Below are 25,811 nucleotides of genomic sequence, written 5' to 3'. Positions count from 1 at the left end.
AGAATCTGACTGAGGGCAAGCCCTCTTTATGTAAATATCTAACCAATACTTTTTTCATTACTTTGTCCTCCCATTCCCCACTGTCAGAGATACTTGGTGCCTTCAGTTCAAGAAAGCTCCTAGGGTTCCGTCCCCTCTAGGACATCAGAGTAGAGACATCTTAGACTGAAGTCACTCACCCCACCATCTGCCTCCCAGCTTCCAAAACGCTGCTGCTATCTGTCCCCTGCTGTAGTAACTTCTTCCATTGCCTTTGAGAACAAATATTTTTTCTGTTCTCTTAGGAGGGTTTCAAGAGGGCAGGAAGGTAAACCCGTGTGTTTGAGTTGCTATGTTAAACAGGGAGCCACCGGCCTTTTCTCAGCTTCCTTTCATTAAAAAGTAAGTAAATAAACAAGCACCTTGCAGAATGTTTAAAAGGCCAAGTTGTTGGGGAAGCAACTGTCGTGGGATCAGACAGAACACTGTGGTGGAGGCGACGCGTTCGTACCATGGGGAAGTTCACCAGCGCCAGCACAGATGCGAAGCTGACCGACCGCAACAGGAAGGAGTCCCTGATCCCTCGTGGGGACAATGCAAACAGACAAGAAGTTCAGGAACGGACAACCTACAGTGATAAAAGACAGAAGAGAAGTTACCTCTGGAAGCAGGGCCCAAGGGACTCTTTATTGTGCAAGAAATGCTCTGTGCCTTCATGTGAGTGGTAGCGTCAGAGACGTGCGGTGGCCCCTCTTACCCAGAGTTTTGTTTTTAGCACTTTCAGCACCACTCAGTAAGCCATGGTCCAAAAATACTATATGGAAAATTCCAGAAATAAACCATTTATAGTTTCAAACTGTGCACCGTTCTGAGTAGCGTGATGCTCTCTCACACTGCGCAGCTCCGTCCTGCTGTGACGCGAACCGCCCTTTGCCCAGCATCTCCGCAGAGCGCACTCCTGACCCACTGGTCACGCGGATTAGCGGAGCAGCCGTGGCGGCGCTGCACAGCTGCGTTGTTCTAGTTAGTAACGGCCCCAAAGCACAAAGGCGGTGACGCCCACCAGGCAGACACAGCGAGGAGACGCGTAACTTTGTTTCTTGAAGTGGAAAGGTGAGCACAGTAGAATAAAACCTTTTGAGAGAGACCACATTCACGTAACTTGTATTACAGTACATTGTTATAGTTGTTCTGTTTTATTATTAGTTATTGTTAATCTCTTACGGTACCTAATTTACAAGTTAAACACATACCATAGGTATGTGTGTGTAAGAAAAAAACAGCATATATAGGATTTGGTACTCTCCGCAGTTTCAAGCATCCCCTGGGAGTCTTGGAATGTATCCCCCAGAGAAAAAGAGGGACCACTGTATACATAAAGAAAAACTTAACTAGCTGCACACTTGAGATTTGTGTGTGTTGCACACAACATTGCGTGTGTTTCATACCCAGTTAAAAAATGGAGGGACATTGTCAATTATTGAGTGCTTGCTGTATGCTGGACACTAGGTCTGCTTTTCTTTTCATTTATTCATTTAATGAGCGCCTACTTGTCCTAGGCACTATCTAGGTCCTCAGGTCCCAGCAGTGAACAAAAAATTAGACGGAGCCCCTGCTGCATGATGCTCACAGTTAATATCAAATAATCACACTCATAAAAGTGAAGTGACAAGTAAAGGGCATATCTGTATGCAGAAGGGGTGTCTCCTTGCCTGGGTGGGGGAGTCAGAAAGGCTCCCCTGAGGAAATGAAGTTGAAGCAGAGATCTAAAGGATGAGGAGGAAATAACCAGCCAGGAGGGGAAGAGGACATTTTATGTAAGTGGAACAGCATGTGCCAAGGTCCTGTGGTAGGAAGAGGCACGCCACGTTCAAGAGGGCAGCGAGCAGCATCAAGCAGGGCACTGGTGATGCAGGGGAGATTGGAGACGCAGGCTCAGGGAGCTGAGGTGGCTGCCCCAGACCCCCTGGCAACTGCAGCAGTGGGTGGAAGCCAGTATTATCTAGTTCTCCTTTTGCTCACTGAGACAGAGAGTGTGGACGTGAACGGGAGAGGCTGCCTGTTTCCACCTCCGGTGGGGTGCCAGCTGTCCTCATGCTCGCTGCCTCTCAGCTCCACAGGGCCTGCTGATGGGGGTCACCATGGAGCTGTGCCCCAAAGAACAATGCTGGGACACCCTGCTGAACATCTGCGTCTCCTGCAAGTCCATGTGCAGTCATCCAGTTCCACGCTCCTGTACAGCGTTCTGCAGTGAGTTCTGGGGCCTGAGCCAAGGGGATGGCTTCCCAGCGGCCCCTCCGGCCCCACTGCTCTTGGGTGCCTGAGGAGGGGTTGTGGAAGGACACGTACGGTGTGGCATCTCTCTACCCTCATCTTTCTGCTGTGGCCACACTGGCCTCTCTGCATTTCCTTGCGCATGCTGCCTTCTTTCCCACCTCCGGGCTTTGCACATGAAAAGCATTTGCTCATCTTCTTCCCTGGCCTCCTCCTACCCAACACTGAGTGTCAGCCCAGATGTCGGAGGGCTCCTCTGACTGCCCAGGGGGAATTAGGCTCCCTGTCCTGTCTGTTCTCCCTTTCTTTTGAAACTTTTTATTATAGAATTATTGGACATAGAGAGGATAACATAATAGATCAGCTTTAAAAGCATGCCTTTCTATTCCCCAACCAATTGTTTTAGCTTACGTATTTTAAAGCAAATCCAAGAACTCATGTCACTTACCTGTAAATACTAAATCATGAATCCCTAACATATAGGGTCTTTAAAATATACCTTCAATGTCTTATCACCCCCAGCAATGATGCCTTAACATTGTCTTTACTCAGGCCACACCTAATTTTCTCTGGTTGTCTTGAAAAATACAGTTTGCTTGCTGTTCTTTTGCATAATTTGTTATTTTCTTTAATGGAACTAATCACAACTTGTATTATGTTCTGTCGTGTATATTTGCTACATGTCTGTTTCAACTACCACAATGTGAGTTCCTTTCCTTCCTGGAACTTAACACAGTGACTGACACATAGCAAGTGCTTCATAAATACTTGCTGAGTGGAGCTCAGAGAGGCTTAGTGACTTGCCCAAGATCACACAGTATGATAGTGGATAGCCCACCCAACCTGAAGGCCCCATCCCCGCGCCCCACCGTAGGCAAGTGACCTTACGCCCTGCCCTTTGTCCCCGCCCCTGGCTGCCACTGGCCGAGGGCTTCCTTTGGTAGGCGAAGATCGGCGCTGCCATTGGCCGACAGGGCCGCCGATCACTGCCCCTCTGGCTTCCTCTTCCCCTGCGCCCGCCCACCAGACTGCCCCGCCCCGGGAGTGCGTAGAGGCTCCAGTAGCATCTGCTGCGGCCGCGGGGCGCCCGGGGCGCTGGTGGCGCCCCGACCGCAGGGACCCGAAGCGGCCCGGCACCTGAGAGGCGGGCCCGAGCGCAGGTAGGCAGCGGGCCCAGGAGGCCGCGTCCATGGGCCCGCGACGGCCGGGCGGCAGGGACCGCGCGCTCTGTTGGGGGCGCGGGGCACGGGGCGGAGGTGCCCGGGCGCGCGGTGCATCGGAGCACCGTGGTGCGAGGGAAGGCCCGGCCCGCATCCCGGCGCTTGCGGAGCCACCCTGCGTACGCGGCCCGGCTCTGAGGCGGCGGCCGGCCGGGGCATGCCGGGGAGCCCGCGCTGAGCCCGGCCTCCGTCTCCCGAGCCCGCCGTGGATGGTGCCGCCGCCGGCCGCCGCGCAGCGCGCCGCACCGGGCCGTCGGGCCTCGCCGCGCAGCCGCGCGGACCACACACTTGTCACAAGTGGGAAAGATACATGTGTGAGGGGAGCTCCAGGGTCCTTGAATAGCCCTGTGGCTCCGCTTTTCTGTAGTGAGAAGTTACAGTGAAAACTGGGGCCACCGAACTGGGATCCTTCATTGCAGGAGGGCCAATTGCGTCTTGGAATGGCAGGGGCCAGGAATTTCCCGAGTCTGATTATTTTCCTTTCCCCACGGCAGGGTTACATGGGTGAAAGACTGTAGGTGCCTTGGGGGAAAGCCAGGAGAAAAATTAACAGTATACAGTTTGGGTAGTGTACTGGGGTCCTTCCTCAAGGGGTCTGCCGACTGGCTCAGTCAGGAACACAGTTAAGGAGCCATGACTCTTTGTGTTGGTGGTTCAATTGATATTTCTGCTTATTTGACCTAGGACTCTTCTGCTTATATAGATTAAGTAGGAGTTTAATAGACTGCCCATGTTAGCCCTGACTGGTGTGGTTCAGTGGGCTGAGTGTCATCCTGTGAACCAAAATGTTGCTGGTTCAATTCCTGGTCAGGGCATGTGCCTGGGTTGCAGGCCAGGTCCCTGGCTGGGGGTGTGTGTGAGAGACAACTGATGGATGTATCTCCCTCACATCTTTTTCCCCTCTCTTTCTCCCTCCTTTCTCCACTCTTTAAAAACAAATAAATGAAAATCTTCAAAAGAACCAAACAGACAGCTCATCTGCTTCTCTTCCAGGAGCACCATGATCCACTAGCCAGAGCCAAAGGCGTCTGTGAATGAGATTGTCCTGGTGATGTGTTTGGCTCCGCCACCCTCTGTCTTTGACCGGTGAGGACCATTATTTGGCCCCTGCCATTCCAAGACGCAATTAGCCCTCCTGCGATGAAGGATCCCAGTTCAGTGGCCCTAGCTTTCACTGTAACTTCTCACTACAGAAAAGAGGAGCCCCAGGGCTATTCAAGGACCCTGGAGCTCCCCTCACACATGTATTTTTCCCAGTTATGAGAAGTGCGTCCTTTGGGTCCTCCTGGCATGGGTGGGCAGGTCCTACATGACAAACCCACTCTAACAGGCTAATTTCCCTCGATGTTTCACCTTCACTTAGTGTGCATCCCCTTTTGGTCCAACGCACCAAACTAACTGAGAATGCTTTCTAACCCCTCGAGCTACAACGTCAGGTCCAGAATCTCTGCTTAGTGGTCCTGAATTAATAAAGTCGGCCTGATCCACCTGTAACAAAGAAGAGGCCTGGCCCTGTCACTGGCTGACCTTGAACTGCCCCTCCGGGCCTCGGTTTGCTCATCTGTAAAAGGGGAAGAGGTGGGGAGCCAGAATGAGCTTTACGTCAGCTCCAGCTCTAACACTGCTCTTTCTTTTTTTGGCTCCTCTCCCTGCTGACTTTACTCTGCCTTAAGGGATCCCACTTCCTCCCATCTCTTACCCCAAAGGACCCTCCCAGAAGGGTGGTAGGGATGGGGAACAATTGGGACGCTGAGGATTGGAACATAGAGGGCCTACTGGCGGTTCCAGGCCCCAGATCATCACTAGATCTCCAGCAGGAGCCATGTGGAAGGGGGACCAGAGCTCCCCAGGGGAAGGGCTGGGGGAAGGAGGGGGCAGGAGAGAATGCGTAACAAGTGAGTTTGGAAATCAAATGAGATCTGAGCTCCACCCCCCCCTTGAATCCCTCTACACTCTTGCTTTTAAAATTCTTATTTTCTAAGGAGAAAGAAAATGCTAAATTGCACCCCCTTTCACAAAGGAATGGGAGCCTTAGTGAGTCACTCCGGAGGTGAACGCCACCTCCAGGGCTCTGCGTCTGCCCGCGCAGGCCCGCACAGCTGTGTGGCCACCAGCCCCCGTGGAGATCATGTGCGAAGAGGGAGGAGGAGTGGGGGAGCCTCCTGCCCGTCAGTGGCTCTGGGGTGGGGGAGCTGGGTCCTCGCAGAGGGGCCCACCCTGCTTCCTCCAGGCTCTGTCCAGGGCTGCATCTGTAAGGTTCACTTGGAGATGGGACCATGGCCCAGGCATGTGGCCCACAGAGGGCTTGGTTCAAGATGGGGTGGCATGTAGGGGCTTGGGCCGTAGCCTGTCTTTGGGGTGAATTCAGGACAGTGAGGGGAGGTTTTGTGGCTCTGGGGAGTGAGGTCAGTGTGTGCGGCCAGGACTGGCAGGGAGCAGGCGCCTTTGCACCTGAAAACCAGAGTTCTTGAGTGTCAAGCTGGTCTCTCCAAGCGTCCTGGTGAGGCTCCTCTCCAGGACTGGCGTGCTGGGGGGCTCAGAGCTGCGGCTCTGTCCACGGAAGGTGCCTGCGGTGGGGGGGGGTGTGAGGGCTTCTCCTCTGTGAGGGTCAGCCTGTTTGTGTGCAGACCTGGGGCAGGGGAGGCCAGCGAAGAGGCGTTTCTCCTTCCCAGATGACCTGCTATTCTGGAGGGAGGGGCAGTTAGCCAACTGTTAGCTGGGGATGGCGAACAAGGGTTGAAAGCAAAAATAGAAACGCGTCGGGCTGTGTCTGGGAGGGGCGCCGAGTTCTGGTGGATGGAGAGGCCTCTTCTGAGCCGTCTGCTGCTGATACCATGTTTGCTTGGCTCTCAGTGTTTGCCGAGCGCATCATGCCCTGCGCCCCTGACCTCCTCTCCTGGGGAGGGACCTAGGTGTGCGGCTGCGGACTGTGAGCTCTCAGGGGCTGGGCTGTTCTGGCAGTCTGCCTTTGCGAGGCGTGGGGCATCTGGGGCCGCCCATCACTCACCCACCTCTGACCTTTTCTGGACTGCTCCAGAATGGTTTCGATCACTACCCTCCTGATCAGAACTCCCTGGGGCCTCCCTTGGCCTGTGGCTTCCTTCTCCTTTCCCCACCCCCACTTGCCGCCTCCTGCCTCCCTTGGGGCTGGTCCCAGCTGAGCAACCCTGGAATCATCCCTAGTGGTTAAAAAAAAAGGCTATTTTCAGCTTTCCCATAGTTGCCCAGTGTGGGGGGCGGTGGTGGTGTTTACCCCGTTTGCTGCCTGCTTGTTTCCGTTGCACAGTGTGACCTGAAGCAGTCATGAGAGCAGGTCCCGGCCCTGATCCTTGGTGCTGGGGCTTGGCACCAAATGGGGAGCCTGGGGACAGAGGCCACCTGGGCCCCATCTTTGCTTAACAGCAGCAGCCTGGAGTGGCAGGTGGTAGGAACGATCCCAGGGGAGTCATCGGAGACCCCGCTGGGGGAGGGGCTGCTTTCCTGCTGCTTGCTTACCAGAGAGCTGGCCAGTCATTGAGGTAGGGGGTCTCTGAAAGCGCCCCCAGCACCCTCCATTGAGTCTGTGGCCCCAACTGGGCCTCCCTATTGGGTGCCTCAGTCCCTAGCCTCTGATCTCCATGTCCCACAAGGGGTCCTGGAATGATGGGAGGGGGTGCCCTTCTGTGTAGGCAGAGGGGGCCCTCTGTCCCCTCTTTTGGGGCTCCCCCTGCTCCTGGCTGCCCTCCTGAGGAGCCTGCAGGTGGCAGAGCCATCAGTAGCAGATGCTATGGGAGCTCCCTTTAGAGGGAGGAGAAAGTTCCCTCCTTATGGAGCAAGAGTCTGGAGGGCCGGGGGTAGAGGGGTGGCATCTGGGGCTCAGGAGAACTGTTCCAATAACTCAGAACTGTTAGGAGCCGAGTTGGCAGAGCAAATGAAAGTATGATAGCCAAAGCTATTAATCACTAATTAGTTCCTAAATCAGGGAATTAATGGGCATTTAAATGGCATATTTATGAGATACCAGCAGGTCTCCAAAAAGCACATTTTTCCCAAAGCAACTGATTTGGCCAGCTGTGTGCTGCTGGGAGCCCAGGATTCTAATCCCACTCCACCCCTCCCCTAAGGAACCTGACAGGGGGCCAGTCAGCTTCCTCCTGGAGCTTCCCTCTTCTCACCTGCAAACAGTCAGGCCCTTCCTCACTGACCTCACTAGGCCCTTGTGAAGACATTAAGGAGTGAAGGCCATGCGAATCCCTGGCAGTGGTGGGAAATGCTGTACAGAATTTAGTGTGAGCCCTGAAAACATCCTTGGAGTTACGAAATCTGGCCCCCTGTGCTGTTCATAGCCAAGGGGGCCAGGATGAAGCTGGTGGCTGCAGTCACTGCTTGGTGGTTGTCGAATGTGTGGCTGGGGCTGTGACTGAGTAAAGGCTCAATTTGTGGCTTCCTAGCTCGGTTTGAGATTGGGCTCGCAGCCTGGTCTGCAGCTGGGTCTCAGCTTGTTCTCAGATCGTGGTCGGGACTTGATCTGTGGCGAGCTCAAGGTTCAGGCTGCGGCTGAAGTCCAGGTTGGGGCTGTGGGTAACCTCAGGATAACCTGCAGCCTGGGGACACAGCCGCAATCCTTGAGTACCAGGCCTGGACCGACGGAGCAGCCCGGTCGCCGCAGAAGCAGGATTCCTTTCGAGTCCTTCAGGATCTGGGCTCCTGTACTGCAGCAGACAGGTCCTTCTCGGACTCCTGGCATGTACCCTGAAACAGCTGAGCAAACACGCTCATCAGTGGCGCATACAGCAGTTTGGGAGATAGTTAGGACGTGTTTCTCTAGCAACCAACCCCCAACCAGCACTGGTTTCCTTCAGTAATGCCTTTTTCTGGAAGTAGCATCTCTCCGGGCCTCTTCTCCCTCCCTGGGTGGGCCCCACAGCCCCTCTAAGTCTGAGCATGGGCTGGTTGGCCCTGGCTCGGTCTGGTCCCCACACTCATCCTGACCCAGAGAGGAGGCCGAGGACCTGCTCTATGGGACACTTCCTCGAGGGGGCCCTCCTGGATCTACCCTGCGCTCGGCCATGCTGAGCATAACAAGAGCCTTCTCTGTGCCTATCCCTGGACCAGTTAAGGCTATGAGCCTGGAAAAGATGCCTGCCAGCTCCCTGCCTGTCTTGGGGGTGCAGGCAGCCCCATGGGGCAGGCAGGCTTGGACCCGGTGGGCACAGGCAAAGGATGTTTTGGGACGTAGCTCCAGGCACATAGGACAGAGCCCTAGGAAGTTATGCTGGGGAGAGGAGAGAGGGACTGGCCACGCAGCAGGAAGCAACCTGTGGGCACTGGGGGACAGGCACCCCCAGCCTCAGGGGGAGGAGGCTGTTCCAGTTTTGCCCTCTGGCTTCCCATTCCAGGGGCCTGAGGAGGAAAGGGGAGCTTCTGCCTAGGAAAGGAGTAAAGAAAGGCCTGTGGATAATCATGATAACTTATGTTCCTTAACAGACCCTCTATATTCATTCATTTAATCCTCATTGCAACCCTATGCAAGGACTATGTAAGGACCATTACTCCCCTTTTACAGAGGGGGGAACTGAGGCACAGCATGGTGCAGAGTGACATTTACTACAATCATCAGTTGTTAAGTGGCAGAGCTGGGGTGTGAGCTAGCCGCAAGTTGGAGTGGGAGTGGGACAGTGGTTCCCGTGACAGGGGAGGCCGGCCGGGCTCTTGGAGGGGCTGCGGAGAGGAGGACGGCCCTGAGGGGCCCTCTGCCTGTGGAGCCTCACACGGACGCCACCATCTCATGTGCTACATCCTGCACTTGGGCCTCTGGGACACCAGGCCAGACCTGAGACGCAGTGAAGGGTGATCTAAGAGTGTGCTGTGAGGCTGTGTGTGTGTGTGAGGCTGTGTGTGTGTGTGTGAGGCTGTGTGTGTGGCTGTGTGTGTGAGGTTGTGTGTATTTGTATGTGAGGCTGCACGCGTGTGTGTGTGTGTGTGAGGCTGTGTGTATGTGAGGCTGCGCGTGTGTGTGTGAGGCTGTGTGTGTATGTGAGGCTGTGTGTGAGTCTGCACGTGTGACGCTGTGTGTGTGAGGCGGTGTGTGTGTGCGTGCGCATGTGAGGCTGTGTGTATGTGAGGCTGTGTGTGTGTGTGTGCAAGGCCGTGTGTGTGTGTGAGGCTGTGTGTGTGTGTGTGAGGCTGCACGCGTGTGTGTGTGTGAGGCTGCACGCGTGTGTGTGTGTGGCTGTGTGTGAGGCTGTATTTGAGGTTGCATGGGTGTGTATGTGGCTGTGTGTGTGTGAGGCTGTGTGTGTGTATGCGAGGCTGTATTGTGTGAGGCTGTGTGTGTGTGTATGCAAGGCCGTGTGTGTGTGTGTGAGGCTGTGTGTGTATGTGAGGTTGCATGCGTGTGTGTGTGAGGCTGTGTGTGTGGCTGTGTGAGGCTGTGTGTGTGTGTGTGTGAGGCTGTGCGTGTGTGTGAGGCTGTGTGTGTGTGTGAGGCTGCGTGTGTGTGTGTGAGGCTGTGTATGAGTGAGGTTATGTGAGTGTGAGGCTGTGTATGAGACTGTGTGTGAGGCTGGTGACGGCGACAGCGACAGGGAAGATGTGGGCCCACCTGGATGAGCCTACACCAAGCAGCCCAGGCTCTTCTCCCTCAGCCCTGTCGCCTCTGAGGCACCGACCGCTGGACTCCAGCAGGCCTGCCAGGCCAGTGTTTCAGAGTCAGCCTCAGGCAGGGCTGTGGCCGTCATCATGGGGGGAAGGCCCAGCATGGGACACCAGGCCTGGCCCGTTCAGAGGCACCCTGGATCCCTGGAGGCCTGGGAACTGGCAGGTGTTACTTGAGTAGTTCAGGGCTGTGGCTGTCATAGCAGACACCCATGTTCCCTCCCTGGCTCTGATGAGCCAGACAGACTTCTTACCCTGGAGGAGAAAGTTCTAGATCCAGCTTCTCCTGGAAGTGGCCTGATCGCTCTGACCTGTGTCTGTCCTTTCTTCCACCCTGCCCCAGCCTGGCCAACTCTGCTCACCCTTCTTTTGAGGCTCGGCTCGACCCCCTCCCCAGGAAGGCCTGCTTCCCCGCACCCCACCTGCGGGGTCTCTGCCTCAGAGAGGTGCTCTCCACGCCTGTGGGGTGCAAGGTGTGTGTGCCTCTTAGCCTAGGGGTCTGGCCTGTGCTCTGTGCAGGGGTGGTGCAGGACAGGGCCCCAAGGCTAGCACCCCAGGGGCAGGGACCGATCCAGTTCAGCTCTGTCCCCAGCTCCTTCCTCTCACACCATCTGGTCTGAGGTCTGGCCCAGGAGAAGTCGGCCAATGCCTGTAGCCCTTTCTCTGCTGTGCCAGGGCCTGTCTTGCTGAGACATGGCATTGCCCTCTGACCGGGTTCCTGAGAGCAAGCTGGTAGCTTCCTTCTGGTGGGGCTCTGCCCTCAGGCTGGGGTCCTGGTCTAGGGTGCCGCCGCACCCCCAGCAGGTTCCCCTCCCCCTGCCTGCTCCTGTGTGCCTGGGCGCCAGGGTTGATACGGGCGAGGCAGGCGTGTGCGCTGGAGGGCCTGAGCCAGGGCCTACGGCCGCCCCCAGCTGCCCCCGCTTGTGGGGAGACCCAGGCCTGTGACCAGGTCCCGGAGAGCACACTGGACCTGCGGGTGGTGTGCTGGTGGGCCGGGAGGGGGAGGGTGGGCTCCAGCTTGGAGCTCCGAGGGAAGGTTGGGGCACCATGGGCAGGGAAGGATCGTTTATTTCTCTCTGGACTGCTGGGCACGGTCGAGATAGTCCTCTTTCTCTCTCATCCTGGTTTTGAGTTTTAAAAAAGTGTGCTAGTGAAGGTAGGACAGAAGGACAGTCTGCTAGAGGGTGTAGGGGGGCCTCCGAAGATACAGAGGGAACTGCAGCCTTGGGGAGGGCCCGTGGGGGCTACTCAAAGGCCTGCTGGGTGCGGGTGGCGCCAGGGCCCTGCCCAGACCTCGGCCCTGCAGCTGATGAGGCTGCCGCCTCCCGAGTGCTCAGCGTGCTGGGCCCTCTGGTGGGTGATCCTAGTTAGATATCCGAAGGGTGAGTCAAGACTTATGACCCCCACTTTACAGATGAGAAGAGCAAGGCTCAGAGAGGCTCATTGGCTTCAGGTCATAAACTAGTAAGTGGTAGCATTAAACCCAGGTTTGTGTTGCTCCAAAGCCCATTTTTCTGCTAAATTTTCACCCATGGCTAGGATCTGGACACACCTCTAGGTTTTCACACAGTCGCAAGGATACGCACACACTGATTTGCAGACTGGTGGGTGGATGGTTCTAGAAGTAGGACAGCTGGCTCCCGGGGCTGGGTTCCCCGAGAACAGCCAGGGACAGGCCTCCAGCCCCTTGCCCAGCTGGCCAGCAGCAGGTGGGAGGGCTGTTTTGGCCAGGAGTGAGGAGGACATCTGGGACCCTGAACAGTGATGCTGAGTACCCAGCATAGTGGTCCTGAGCACAGACCCTGGAGTCAGAAGGATCTGGGTTCAGATCCTGCTTCCATCACGTGAGGACTGGCTTTACAACCTTGAGCAGAAGACTTCCCATCCGTGAGGCTTTATTTCCTTGGGTGTGAGATGGGGATGCATGACATTCACTCCGTGGGGCTTGGTTAGGATGGCTAATACCTGTGAAGCAACTAGCAGAGTGTATTTACTCATCAGATCATTGTTATTAATTTGCTTGTTTGCCAAAAACACTTGTTGGCTCTGTTCCCCCGGGGCCTGGACAACGGACACAGCAGATGCAGAGAAGGAAGTGGCGTGAGGGACCCAGGGACACGGACAACAGGGCGGGGATCGAGTGCGGGAGGGGTGGGCAGGGGACAGTGGCGGAAATGGGGCAACTGTAATAGAAAAACAATAAAAAAATAGAAAAGAAAATGCAGAGACGTGTAGGGTGGTGACCTGCTTCAAGGTGACTGAGCTTCTGGGCCTTTCCCTTGCTATTTTGGGATCATGGTGCCAACTTTTTTTGACACTCAAGGCTGTGCGCGGCCTTTAGTACAGCTGGCCTGGTCCCCTGCCCCTCAGGAGGCTTCCTGACCCTCTTGGGCATCTGTATGGCATTTCCCACCACTGCCAGGGATTCGCGTGGCCTTCACTCCTTAGTGTTTTCACGACGGCCCAGTGGGGTCAGTGAGGAAGGGCCCTGACCCCTGTTTGCAGGTGAGAAGAGGGAAGCTCCAGGAGGAAGCTGAACTGCCCACTGTCAGGCTCCTTGGGGTTGGGGGAGGAGGAGGGGAGCAAGGGGAGTGGGATTAGAATCCTGGGCTCCCAGCAGCACACAGCTGGCCAAATCAGTTGCTTTGGGAAAAATATGCTTTTTGAAGACCTGCTGGTATCTCATAAATATGTCATTTAAATGCCCATTAATTCCCTGATTTAGGAACTAATCGGTGATTAATAGCTTTGGCTATCTATTGTATTTTCATTTGCTCTGCCAACTTGGCTTCCAACAGATCTGAGTTACTTGGAACAATTCTCCTGAGCCCCAGGTGCCCCCCGCCCCCGCCCCCCCCCCCCCGTTCCCTCCAGACTCTTGCTCCATAGAGGAGAAAACTCTGCTGCCCCAAGGAGCTGTCTCAGGAAGGTGTGGCGGCTGAAAAGAAACCACAGCTGTAGCAGGGCTCTGAGGGACTGAGCACCAGGAGGGAGAGGGCAGGGACGTGCAGGGCACTGACTGACCCTTGGTCCAGAGGCTGCCTTGGCTTACCTCCTTCACGCCAGGACGCAGTCACAGGCTTGGTTAACAGATGTGTTCCTTTTGGCAGGTGGCCCTACCCCGGGCGGCGGTGCCCCCTGGCACCTTCAAAATGTCCTCAGTGACTCAGTGGAGAGCTCGGATGATGAATTCTTTGATGCAAGAGGTGAGTGAACCCCACCTTCCCATCACTGGCTGGCTGATCTGTTTGGAAGCCCCAAGAAAGCATCTCCACTGGGGGCTATTATCTCTCCCCACTCAGACACTGCAGTTCCTTGCACACTTCGTTCTTAGCAGTCCGTGGGTTCCCTGAGGGCTAGGGCTCTCACCCACTCCCGCACTCTTTGGGGTATTTGCTGAGTCCCTGGTGTATTCCAGGAGCTGTGCGAGGTGCTCACGCCGCCGCAGTAAATGGGTGGGCTCACTCAGTGCCCTCCTCAGCTTACGTCTGGTGGGAGACGTGCACGTGAGACAGTTACCCAAAGGGAAACGCAGTCCCAAATGGGGAACAATGTCACTGCGTAGCAAGTGCCAGCTGCTCATAGAACGAGCGAGACCGGGGCACCTGACTTGGGAGGGGTGGGGACGTCATGAACATCCTCTCTGTGGAACAGAGGGAAGGAGTTGGCTCGGTGAGGAGCGGGAGAAAGAGCCTTCTAGACAGGAAACAGGTGTGACGGCGTTGAAGCAGGAAATATGGGGGCAACCCAGGAACAAGGAGGCCCAGGGGGCAGGGAAGAGGAGACATGAGGCTGCCTGGGACCCAGTAAGTGACTCAAAAGATTAGCTCATGGACGGGAGGGGAGCTGTGATGAAAGCAGGGACCAGTTTAGAAAGGCGGTTGCTCAGATGAGAGATGATGGCGGGCAGGGTGTCGCCTCTGCGCCGCAGGGCCGAGTCTGGCCAGCCCACAGGACTCAGCCAGGGGCGCTCTTTAAGCGACCACGGGAGAACAAGCAGCATTGTGAACGTTGGATGTGAGGGCAGCAGACCGGGTGGGCATTTCAGGCAGAGCCATCAGCCTGGGCAAAGGCTCAGAGGGGAGGCCGTGCAGGGCAGGTGTGGGGACCCGCGGGAGGCAGGGTCTGTGTGGAATTGAGGAGAGAGGACCCTCACAGCTGTGCTCCCGTGGGCTGCGTGGGCGTGGGTGAGGAGAACAAGGGCATCCTCTATGTCCCAGGAGGGTCCCCAGTTCTCACTTGGGTGGCTTGGTCCCCCTCTGGGAAGTCACCCTATTTGGGGGTTAACTTCCTCCCGAGACAGGGCCAACTTTGAAATGCCTGGCAAAATGGGGTCTTGAAAGAGAAAAAGACTCTGCTGGGAAGATATCTGGACCCAGAGCAAACCACCTGAGACATGGGCTCATCCACGCCATGGACTTGTTTGTGACCTTGGGCAAGTCTTTTTACCTTCTCTGGACCTCAGCTTCCCTCTTAGCTCTGTGCCTCCAGGAATGGAGAAGACCCAGTTCTGGAGATTTTCGGGAAGCACGGCTGGGGGGTGGGATGCTGTCTGGCTCCAGCCTCCCTCATTCTCAGCTCTGGGCCCAGGAGCCCTCCTAAACCAGCCCATTTGGGGCCCATTTCCTGTCTCCCATTGGAGGCTGCCAGGGCTGAGTTCCTCCATAGCAACGAAGCCAGAGTGTGTGTGACAACAATGGCTTCAATACTTTGATGCTTCTAGCACATTTATTTAAAATATTTGTGCAGTTCATTAAGGCTGCACATTCCCAGAGGACGGTGATGGCCCCCGCCGGAGGCCTGTGTGGGCGGCGCCGGTCAGCTCTGCTGCCATGGGGCGGCGTCGGGGTGGGGAGGCCCTGCTCACCTGCCAGCGGCAGTGGACACATGCATCTGCCCTCCTCCCAGCCCAGCACTGCCCCCCGCGGCTCTCTGTCCTCCCCTCTGGTCATCTCCCTGCTCCGTCTGCAGTTCCCAACTGGCCGCATCCCTCTCGCCTCTCCTCTTGGAGGCCCTCCATCTCTGTCTCTTCCTTCCCCTTGCTTCTCTCCCCCACCCTCGCCCCACCTCCAGCTTTCCTTCTCTTCACTGCCCCAAGATGCCAGGCTCGCCCATCTCTTTCTCAGTCTCCCACCCCTCAGCACTCCCTGCCCGCCTTGTGCCTCTGCTCCCTCCTCCCATCTCACCCCTTCCAGAGCATTGCAGCCCTCAGCCAGGGCAGCTGCTCCCCAGGCTGCTGGAATCCTCTTTAGTTCCGAGTTGCCAACTCCAGACCTCCTGTCTGACCCATGCGGCCTCCCTGGGCAGGGCCTTGGCATGTTTCCTTGGCTCAAGGCAGTAGGCAGTAAGAGGTGGAAAAGCCACCTTCCCCGTTCCCAGGAGCTGCAGCAGGCCCCACCCTCTCTCAGCATCCAGACTGGGCCACGGGTGGCTAGCTTCCTGGGCATTCTTGGAAGGGCCACCTCCCTGGCCTCTTTTCTCCAGCCAAGCTGAGCCCTGACCTGACATGGTGGGTGGTCCCTGTCCCCACGTGAGCAAGGCCCTGCACCTTGCTGCCTCTGCGATTCTGGCTCCAGCTGTGATGGAGCTGCACTGGTAGGTGTCAGCACGAAACAGGTCCTGAAACATATGTCCTCCTCCTCGGTGTCGGTGCACTGATGGGGAAACTGAGGCCAGGCCATGGAAGGGACTTCCCAAGATCACACATCAGGGTGGAAAGGAAAGGCTGGAACTCAGATGTTGAATGTCCAGGTCAGGCCTTTTTCTTTGACTTATTACTGAAATAAAGACTTTCTTCCCTTCCTGTCTTCCTCAAGCTCCAGCCTGTTGGCCCCGCACTGGGGTTACCTGGTGAAATGAAAGAGTGCCATGACTCATGATCTAGCAGCAGAGGGGAGACTCTTTGGCCCTGGGGGCTCTGGTTGTATACGTGAGGCATGGGAGGGATTGGGGTTGTTAGTCAGGAAAGGAGTACGGAGCCGCCAGGTCTATAACAATTCCCGGGCAGCATGCTGGCTCCTTTGGCCAAGGCAGCAGGCCTGGGGCCTCAGGGGTGGCTGATGCCCCTGGTTGGATGCTGCAGGGTGGGCAGTGGGCTCCAGGGTCGAGACCCAGAAGGGGTACCACTCCCTTTCCTGTCAACACAGTGAGGCCATCTGGAGAGCCATGGCCTGGTCTACCAAGGTTGGGGGATGAGGGGATGTGCCTCAAACACAGACCATGTCAGAGCTGGGGGGGCGGGGGGGGCTCAGGATTTTTAGTTCAATACCCCATCCCATGTTGCAGGCAGGGAACCTGAGACCAGTGAGTCAGGAAACTTGCTCAGGGTTACATGGAGTCAGAGAGAACAGGGGCTAGAATCCCAACTCATTCATTCACTCTTTCAAGTGCTTCCTAGGTATCTGCCCATCAAGCATCAGGCAGTATTCTAGGTGCTGGGGCACAGGGGCATACATATCCTGCCCTCGCCCTCATGGACCCTTCAGTTTAGTGTTATGGATGGTGGGTGGTAAGACAATATCCAAGCATGTGAATTATGTTGATAATTACCATAAATAAAATAACATAAAGGAACAGACATCTCACCAAAGAAGATATATGAATGACAAAAAATTAAAATAAGGTCAACATCATTAGTCATTAAAAGCAAATAAATGCAATTAAAACTGCCGTGAGCTGCTACCGCACACCTATTAGGACAGCTAATTAAAGCAATCAGAATATAGAGGAATGGAACTTTCAGACTCTGCTGATGGGAATGTACAACAATACAACCATTTTAGAAAGTAGACTGTAGTTTCTTAAAAAGTTAATCAAAGCAGCCCTGGCTGGGTGGCTCAGCTGCTTGGAGCATCGTCCCGTACACCAAAAGGTGATGACTTCAATCCCCGGTCAGGGTAAATATGGGAGGCCACTGATCGATGTCTCTCTCTTTCTCTAAAAGATCAATCAATCATGTCCTCGGGTGAGGATTTACAAAAAAGAAGTTAATCGAAGTTAAGTAAAACATCAGCCAGCCCGTCCACTCCTAGGTAATTTACCCAAGAGGAAAGAGAGGCTCAGTTCACCTAAGACGTGTCCATGAATGTTTACAGCAGCTTTATTCATGAGAGCCCCAAACTGAAAAGAATTCCAATGTACATCACAGGGTGAATCGATGAATAACTTGTGCTGTGCATTCATGCGATCAAATACTCCTTGGCAATAACAAGGAATGAAGCGCTGATGCAGGTGCCATGTGGATGAATCTCAGAATAAGCGAGCTGGGCAAGAGGAGTCAGATGGAGAAGGAGCACATGTTGTGTGATTCCATTTATACCGAGCTCTAGAAAATGCAAACAAATCTACAGTGACAGGAGCAGACCAATTGCTGCCTGGGGGCAGAAAGGAGGGATGAAAGGGCAGGAGGAAACTTCTGAGGGTCATGAATGCACAGCCACTGACTTGATTGGGGTGATGGCTTCATGGGCGTATACATATGTCAAAACTTATCAAATTGTACGTTCTATTTTTTATTTTATTTTTAGAATTTAGAGACCTAATGGGCTTTCTTGAACAATTCATGAATTGGACAGCATCCCATCTAGTGCATAATAGAGAGGGGCTCCCTCAGATTGTGCTTTTTAAATATGTATACTTCATTGAATGTCAATGACATCTCAGTAATACTGTTGAACAACAGACATTCCGTGCCTGCCCTAGTCACCCACCCCATGTCCAGCCTCCACGCCGTCATTCAGTTTAGCAAACACAGACTGAATCCCGACAAGCTTGGTAGCAAGAAAAAAACTTGTGAAATATGCCCTAGAGGACATCGATCCCTCTGGTCCATTGTTTATGACAGGCGATGAATAACGGATCAACACATACATAAAATACTGAGCACCTACGGTGAGTACCTAGCAGGTAAGGGTAGGCTTGGGTCCCAGAGACATCACAGCCCCTTCCCAGGCTCAAGGCCTCAAGGCCCTCGTGGACTGGTATCTACTTCCCTTGTTCTCAATAAAAATTTAAATTAAAAATAAAAATAAAAACATGCCCAGTTTTGCATACTTACCACCATTTCCTAAACCAGCAATGGGGCTGATGCCTTTCAGGTCATCTGGTAACTTGGGTACAAGGCCACCAAGAGAGAATATATGCATAAGAGATGAGTTAGTGTTTGAACAACAGAGACTGTGAAGACTGACCAGACTGCAGATGACAATCATCAGGCCATGGCCAAGGAGGGGCACACAGCTGAGCTACCTGGGAGGCATGCAGTGCAGAGGTTAAGAACTTGGACTTTGGAGCTGATTTCTGGCTCTAACACTTAATAGCAGAGTGACCTTCAGGAAGGCCAGTCATTCATTCATTCATTCACTCACTCGTACACCAAGTGTTCTGTATGCCATATATGTGATAGATGCAGTCTCACTTTCTTAACCTGTTACATGCGAATACCACCCTCTAGCTGTAAAGATTAAATGAGTTAACAAACACAAAGAGCATAGTAAACATGCAATAAGTGGCATCTATTTCTTTTGTCATTACTATTATTAATATATCTATCACAACCAAAAATCAGCTTCCAAGAATCAGACACCAATTCAGATGCTTTAAGACTGTCAAACAAAAATGCAAAATTTACTGATTCAGGAAGTGTTACTACGTGAAATGTTGATATAAAAAGAGGTTCAGCTCTGGCTGGTGTGGCTCAGTGGACTGAGCGCCGGCCTGCAGACTGAAAGGTCGCTGGTTCGATTCCCAGTCAGGGCACATGCCTGGGTTGCAGGCCAGGTGCCCAGCTGGGGGTGTGCAAGAGGCAACTGAAAGATGTCTCTCTCACACATCTATGTTTTTCTCCCTCTCTCCCTCCCGCACTCTCTAAAAATAAATAAAACATTTTTTAATAATAAATAAAAATAGGTTCAGTGAAGATCTGGGGACATTGTCAGAAAACTCAACCATGACAGAAGGAGTGATTTAACATGAAAGACACTGTCCTGGATTCTATTCTAAGCTCTGCCACATACCCCTCCAGGCCCTGCTTCATCTATGAAAGGAGAAACTGACAATTAAACAAGACACAAGCGCCCAGCAAGGTACCTGCATGTTCTGGGTACCCCAGAAACGGAAGCAAAATATCCCTGTCAGCTAGAGACATACAGCGCTTTATAGTTTATAAAGGATTTACAATCACAAGAACTACCCAATTCCTCGAGGGTCCATGCATTTTTCAAAGGAAGGCACTAGGACCCAGATAATTTCAGTGGCCTATCCAGAGCTGTGTGGTAGTTAGGTAGAGAACCAAGTCCAGAATCCAGGCCCTTTGTGTCTAACCCCCAATGATGCACCTCTGTCCCAAGCTGTAAACAGGAGTTAATGGAAGCTCAGCTTGACTCCTTGGCAGCTTGCTCTTTCCATACTTCTAAATCTAAATCCATTCTCTTCCGAAGCCCATTTCGCCTGATCACCAAACTTATAAAGTTGGCGTGCAACTCCAAGATGAGTGCCAAGCAAATGAAAAAAAAATGGATATCATAAAATTCCAACATCAAGAGAATGATTACATAAAATGTGTCTGCTATAAAGATAACGGGAAAAAACTGAAGTAGAATATGCCCTCAATTATTAAAATTAAAAAAATACATGTACACTAAAGTCACCTCTAATCCTTCTTGGAAATTAGATGGGGTATAAAAATATTAACAAGACAAAGTAAATATTTAAAATCATAATTTATGGAAATGAGAGAGACTTTCCTCTTTTTATTTTCTATTATTCTCAATTTCCTCTAATAAGCATCACTAGAAAGACAAACTCCATTTTCTAAACTGAATTTTCTTAAAAATTAAAATCAAGTTTAATCGCCACCTTTGGCAGATGGTGGCCCAAAGGCCCAAGGGCACACACCAGGTGACGGTCAAGCTCAGCCTAGTCTAGTCTCTACACTCCCCCTCTGGTTTCTCCCCAGCACGGTCACTGAATGACTCCCACTGGCTGAAATGTCCATCGATTACTCAAGCCAAGATCAATCATGACTGAAAACTACCTGGTAGGCAAAACCAAAGAATCCGGTCTGAGACAACAGGCAAACACTGAAGTGTGAAAAATGACATCTGACATCCCAGCTCTTAGAAGAAACCACTATGTGATGCAGAAATTCCCGTCTGGTTCCTGCCCAGTTTCCACTTCGGCTTTACCTACCCACTTTTTTTTTCCTAAAATTTATTTATTTTTATTTAATCTTTATTGTATTCTTTTCCATTACCATTTAGTCCCTTCATATCCCCCTACCCCCAGCAATCAGCACACTGTGGTCCACATCCATGGGTCCTTTTTCCTTTTTGCTCAGTCCCGCCACCCGCTCACCTCCCCCCACCATAGCTGTCATCTGCTCTCCATCTGGGAGTCTGTCTCTGTTTCGCTTTTTAGTTCGGTTTGTTCATAAGATTCCACATATGAGTGAAATCATATGGCATTTGCCTTTCTCTGACTGGCTTATTTCACTCCGCATAATGTTCTCCAGGTCCATCCATACTGTCGCAAAGGGTAAACTTTTCTTTTTTACAGCGGAGTAATATTCCAGTGTGTAAACGTCCCACAGTTGTTTTACCCACTCGTCTATTGATGGACACTTTACCCACTTTTAAGATGCTATAAATCTGTCACCTGCACACTCCAGTTGGTTCCAATCACCCCTTCAGCTCTAAGTAGCTCGCTCTTCCCATTCTGATGACTTGTTTTTAGCCTGAGAACTAAGGTTGGGGAGTCATGGAACCTCAGAAGATATCAAAACTATGCAAGCAAAAAAGAGGGCTCAGATATGGTTTTATCACGGTATAGACTGAAGGGACCAAGGCCCAGAAAAGGGGAGGAATTTATTTGTTCAAAATCACAAAGCATTAGTGGCAAAGCTGAGATCAAATCCAGCAAAACACAACAAGCTGAGCCTGTGGGGCACCCACGCTGAGCAGGCACCACACTCAGAACAGGACAGGGCAGGACAGGCAGCCTCCCATTTAAGCCTCACCATGGCCCTTCTGTGGTAGGTGGCAGTTTTTACTTTTATTTTTTTAAAGGTTTTGAAATTTATTTTTGGAGCAAGGGGAAGGGAAAGAAAAAGAGAAGGAGAGAAACATCAATGTGTGGTGTGGTTGCCCCTCATGCACCCCCAACTGGGGACCTGGCCCGCTACCCAGGCTTGTGCCCTGACCGGGAATCAAACCGGTGACCCTTTGGTTCACAGGCTGGCACTCAATCCACTGAGCCACACCAGCCAGGGCAAAGTGGCAGTTTTTAAATGCTGTCATTTTTTTAAATGAGGAAACAGAGGCCAAGTAAAGTTAATGAGCCGCAAAAGCCAAGCTGGCCGGATTTCAAACTCCATGCTCTGAACCTCTACAACCACCCTGGCACCCCTCGCACCTTCCTCCGGCGGCCGTGGCAAGGGCCGAATGCACCGAGGCAGAAGGTCTGTAGTGCTCGCTCACCGCGGCGCAGAGCCACCCCGACTGCTGTCTGCCAGCTGTTTGTTGAACGAATAAATGGCCACTCGCCCGAGCTCCTCCATCTCATCCTCCTGTCCCGCTCTACGGCCACCCGACAGGAGCGATCTCTTCCTGTGTCTGTTTGTGCAGCAACAATTGTCCGTTCACCCCACAGACCCAGCAAGGCCTGAGCATTTCACGGGTAAAGTGCTGTGAGAGCTGCGGATGGGTCTGGACGTCCCTTTCAGCAAACAATCACGCCAGCAAGTGCGCTTCCGTCTGCCTCTCAACATTCGTCCTTCCATGCTATGTATCCTTAGAGAAGAAATATATAAATACCACAACACAGATAAGCCTAAACTTCTCCCTGACCACTCCTCACTCCCATCTCAGCCCCTCCTGAGAGGTAGCCGCTGCTGGCGGCCAGACATGTATCCTTCCAGACCTCTGTCTGTGTTTACAGAGACAGACATAGTTTTATTTTGTGGTTTAAAAAGAAATAAATGCAATCAAACTTTACATATTATTCTGCAGCATCTTCTCTTCATTGAATGCGTCCAAAAGATATTTTCATGATGGTACGAACAGATCTCCCTCAATGTTCTTCACTCCCACAGAGCATTCTAAAGCACGCTTTCCCCAAACTTATTGCCCACAACCCATAGAAGGAAACATAGTACCCTTCATTCTTGAAATATTTTCTGTTTTATTCTACTGCATCTTGTAAAATTCTGATTGCAACCTAAGCAACTGAATTTCATGAGCTGCTATGGGCCACAGTCTGAAAGATACTTTTGAAAGGATCTGTATTTACACAATACCCTCATGATAATTCAATTTGTTCCAAGTTTGCCTTTTACAAACAATGCTGGACACATATCCTCATACAGATCCCCTTGTGCACATGCATGAGGATTTCTTGTGGGTAGAGAGCAAGGGGAACCGCGAGACCTAATCATATTCAAGTTTTTTTAAACAGGCAAAGGATTTGAAAATATACAAATAGCTAATAAACACATGAAAAAGTGCTCAATATCATTAGTCATTAGGGATATGCAAATCAATCCCAGGCCATACCTTCACAGACGGCTGCAATAAAAAGACAAACAGTAACAAGTGTTGGTGAGAGTATGGAGAAATAACAACCCTCATACACCGCCAATCAGAGTGTAAAATGGTGCAGCCACTTTGGAAAAGAGTTAGTGCCTTAAAATGTTAAATATAGTGTTATCATATGACCCAGCAATTCCACTCCCAGGTTTATATCTAGAGAGAAATAAAAATATGTCCATATAAAAACCTGTATACAAGTAGATGTTCATAGCAATGTTATTCATAATAGCCAGAAAAGTAGAAACAAGACAAATGCCACAAACCAATAAATGAATAAACAAAACATGGCACAAGTATACAATGGAGTATCATTTAGCCAGGCCCTGGCCGGTTTAGCTCAGTGGATTGAGCGTCGGCCTGCGAGCTAAGTGTCGCTGGTTCGATCTTCCAGTCAGGGTACATCAGAGAAGGAAAACTCTGACTCCAAAAAACCTCCGCTGCCTTGCGGCATACCTCTTCAGGGGAAAGGCTAAGGGAGTAAACCCCGACAGAAAATCCGGAGCCGGAGTCCCTAAGGCGGTTTGACGTTGTAGTCAACACCGGCAACTCCTGCGGCGCACCTGAAGCCAAGCTGTATTGACTCCGTCTTTCCCTTGGATCCTTCAGCTGCGAAGAGAGGGGGGGTCTGCTGCATGGGCAACAGCAGACCCTCCATATCACCCTGCCCAGGCTCTGTAGCTTCAGCGTCATCGCAAGATGTCGATTCAACACAGGAGGAGACAGATACCGTGTCACTCCCGAGTCGGACTGCACAGCCATTCTCGGCGGTGCAGATAGACTCTTAAGAAGCTACACCATCATCTCTCGAGACGGACGGCTGCCGACGACGACGATCATTTAGCCATAAAAAGGGATGAAGTACCGATACATGCTACAACATGGATCCGTCTCACAGAGACAACAGAGCATAAGATCCCATTTACATGAAGCATCCAGAATAGGAAATTCTATAGACAAAAAGTAGATTGTGCGGTGGCCTAGGACTCAGGTGGGGAAGGAGGAGGAATGGGGAATGTTATGGACTGAACGTTGTGTCCCCCCAAAAATTCAAGCTGAAACCCTACCCTTCCCATGTGACGCCATTAGGAGGTGGGGCTTTGGGCAGGGAATTAGGATTAGATGAGGTCATAAAGGCAAAGCCCTCAGGAGTGGGACAGTGTCCTTAGAAGAGATGAGAGAGAGCCTGCTTCCTCTCTACTCTCTTTCACACGAGGATACAATGAGAAGTCAGCCCTGAGAAGTCTCACCAGACCGGACCGTGCTGGCACCCTGCCCTTGGCCTTCCAGCCTCCAGAACAATGAGAAATAAATTCCTGTTGCCTGTAAGTCACACAGCCTTTGGTAATTTTTTTACAGCCCAAGCCGACGAAGACAGTGAGCAACTGCTAACGGGCATATCTTGGGGGTGATGAAAAATTCTAAAATTAAATTGTAGTGACAGTTGGACAACTGTAAAAATACTGGAAAGTCATTAAATAGCATATTTTAAATGGATGAACCTTATGGCATATAAATTATATTTCAAAAAAGCTATTTAAAAACACACAGGCACATTGTTAATGTTAATAGATGCCAAGCTGTGTTCCAGAAAGATTGTATAAGTTGACACTGCACTTTTTCAGTGATTACAAAGCAGCATTTCACTACTGAATAACCGACCTATATTTACATAATGTTTATCTTTTCACACAGAGAATGAACAAAATTGATTCATTCAACAAATATTTGTTGAGCCTCTATGTGCCAGACATGGTCCTGGGTCTAAAGATACAGTGGGCAACAAGCCAGGCGTGCCACTGTCCTCAGAGTTTACACGGGTGATGAGGAGTGCTCCCCTCAAACCTCACGGTCTAGGGATACCCCTGATCCAAGGTCAGCCTAGGATCAAGTTCGTAGGCCTTCACTGAAAATTCCCTTCCACCATCCCCTTTCTCAACCCCCTTCTACAAAATTCCGCAAAGGCACCCTCTGTCTGATGGAGAACAAACCGTGTACAAACTTTTAGGAAAACACAAACTAATAAGAAAACATTTCTTTGTTGGTCTGCCCCTAAGCAGACAGCAAGCACTTAGTGGCCACACGACGGAGGGACCTATAGGTGAACAAACTGAGCCCGGGTCTTCGTAAGCTCAGTTAGGGAGAGGCAGAATCCTGGGCAAGAAATCGAAGCCACTGACCCAGGGGTGAGGATCGGACGATTCTGTCCAGGAAACAGTGCAACACGGTAGCGATATAAGAAAAACAACTTAACATTTAATACACTCCCAGTATGTGCCGGGCTCTAATAATTTCCATTAATCTACACAGACACCCAAATAAAAGAGATATTATCCGGTAATATCTACACAGATAAAGTCACCGAAGAGAAACGGAGGCTCAGAAGGATTAAGTAAATTACTCAAGCAATACAGCTAGTAAGTAGCTGGCTAAAGCAGGATTCAGATCCAGTCATTTGAGCACAAAGCCCAGGTTCTTTCAACACCACCATGTAGGGCTTAATAAAAGGTTTTAGCTTGGGTGAGGCCCCCGGGGCCCGGATCTGGGCCTAAATGTCACCAGGTTGGAGTGCTCTGGGACACCCACAGGTGATCGGGTTTAGGGAGAATGACGCACCACGAACCTTAATTCAACAAAAGTCTAAGGACAAACTGGACTCCAGTTTAGTCTCTAAAACTGGGGCTTGGAAATTACCAAGCAGGAGAGTGCTCTCATTAGCAGATGATGAGGTGATTTTTAGTCTATGGATTTTTCCCTTCCTCTGTGACCACCTAATGGAGAGCCAATCTCTCAGGATATTTCTGCCAGTCTTTAAGGCCAGTTCAAGTACCAGCAGTTCTGTAAAATCCTCCCAGAAGCCTGTCAGAATGGGTACAGAGAACTAGTCAGAAGGCAGGACAGGGTGCTGAGAACCCGGCTTTGGAGTCAGCAGGCCCGGATGAAATCTTGGCTCAATCAGGTACTTCTGGTGGATCCCAGACCTGTTCACCTCCCATCTCTGAGCCTCAGTGTCCTCACCTATACAAAGGGGGTAACACTGTCAAACAATGGCTGTTTACTCAGTGATTTAACAAAGTTACTGAGCCCCATTTATGAGCCAGTTACCAGGTGAAGAACTAGG

General features: G+C 51.9%; 1 long non-coding RNA gene across 1 annotated transcript in view; it reads left to right on the top strand.

Moving 5' to 3' along the window:
- LOC149997570 (uncharacterized) overlaps window positions 1-13,314 on the top strand; it is a 29,436-nt gene extending 16,122 nt beyond the window's left edge. Inside the window, exons 2-3 of the long non-coding RNA XR_016514084.1 lie at window positions 2,092-2,229; window positions 13,220-13,314. This is a non-coding gene — a long non-coding RNA (uncharacterized LOC149997570). The remainder of the gene's footprint in view (window positions 1-2,091; window positions 2,230-13,219) is intronic.
- Window positions 13,315-25,811: the final 12,497 nt, after the last annotated feature.

This window comes from Furipterus horrens, unplaced genomic scaffold (assembly GCF_987537825.1).
Source record: "Furipterus horrens unplaced genomic scaffold, mFurHor1.1.pri manual_scaffold_11, whole genome shotgun sequence".
Lineage (NCBI taxonomy): Eukaryota > Metazoa > Chordata > Mammalia > Chiroptera > Furipteridae > Furipterus > Furipterus horrens.
Note: the sequence above shows the minus strand (reverse complement) of the source record. Positions and strands in the feature narration are given on the sequence as shown.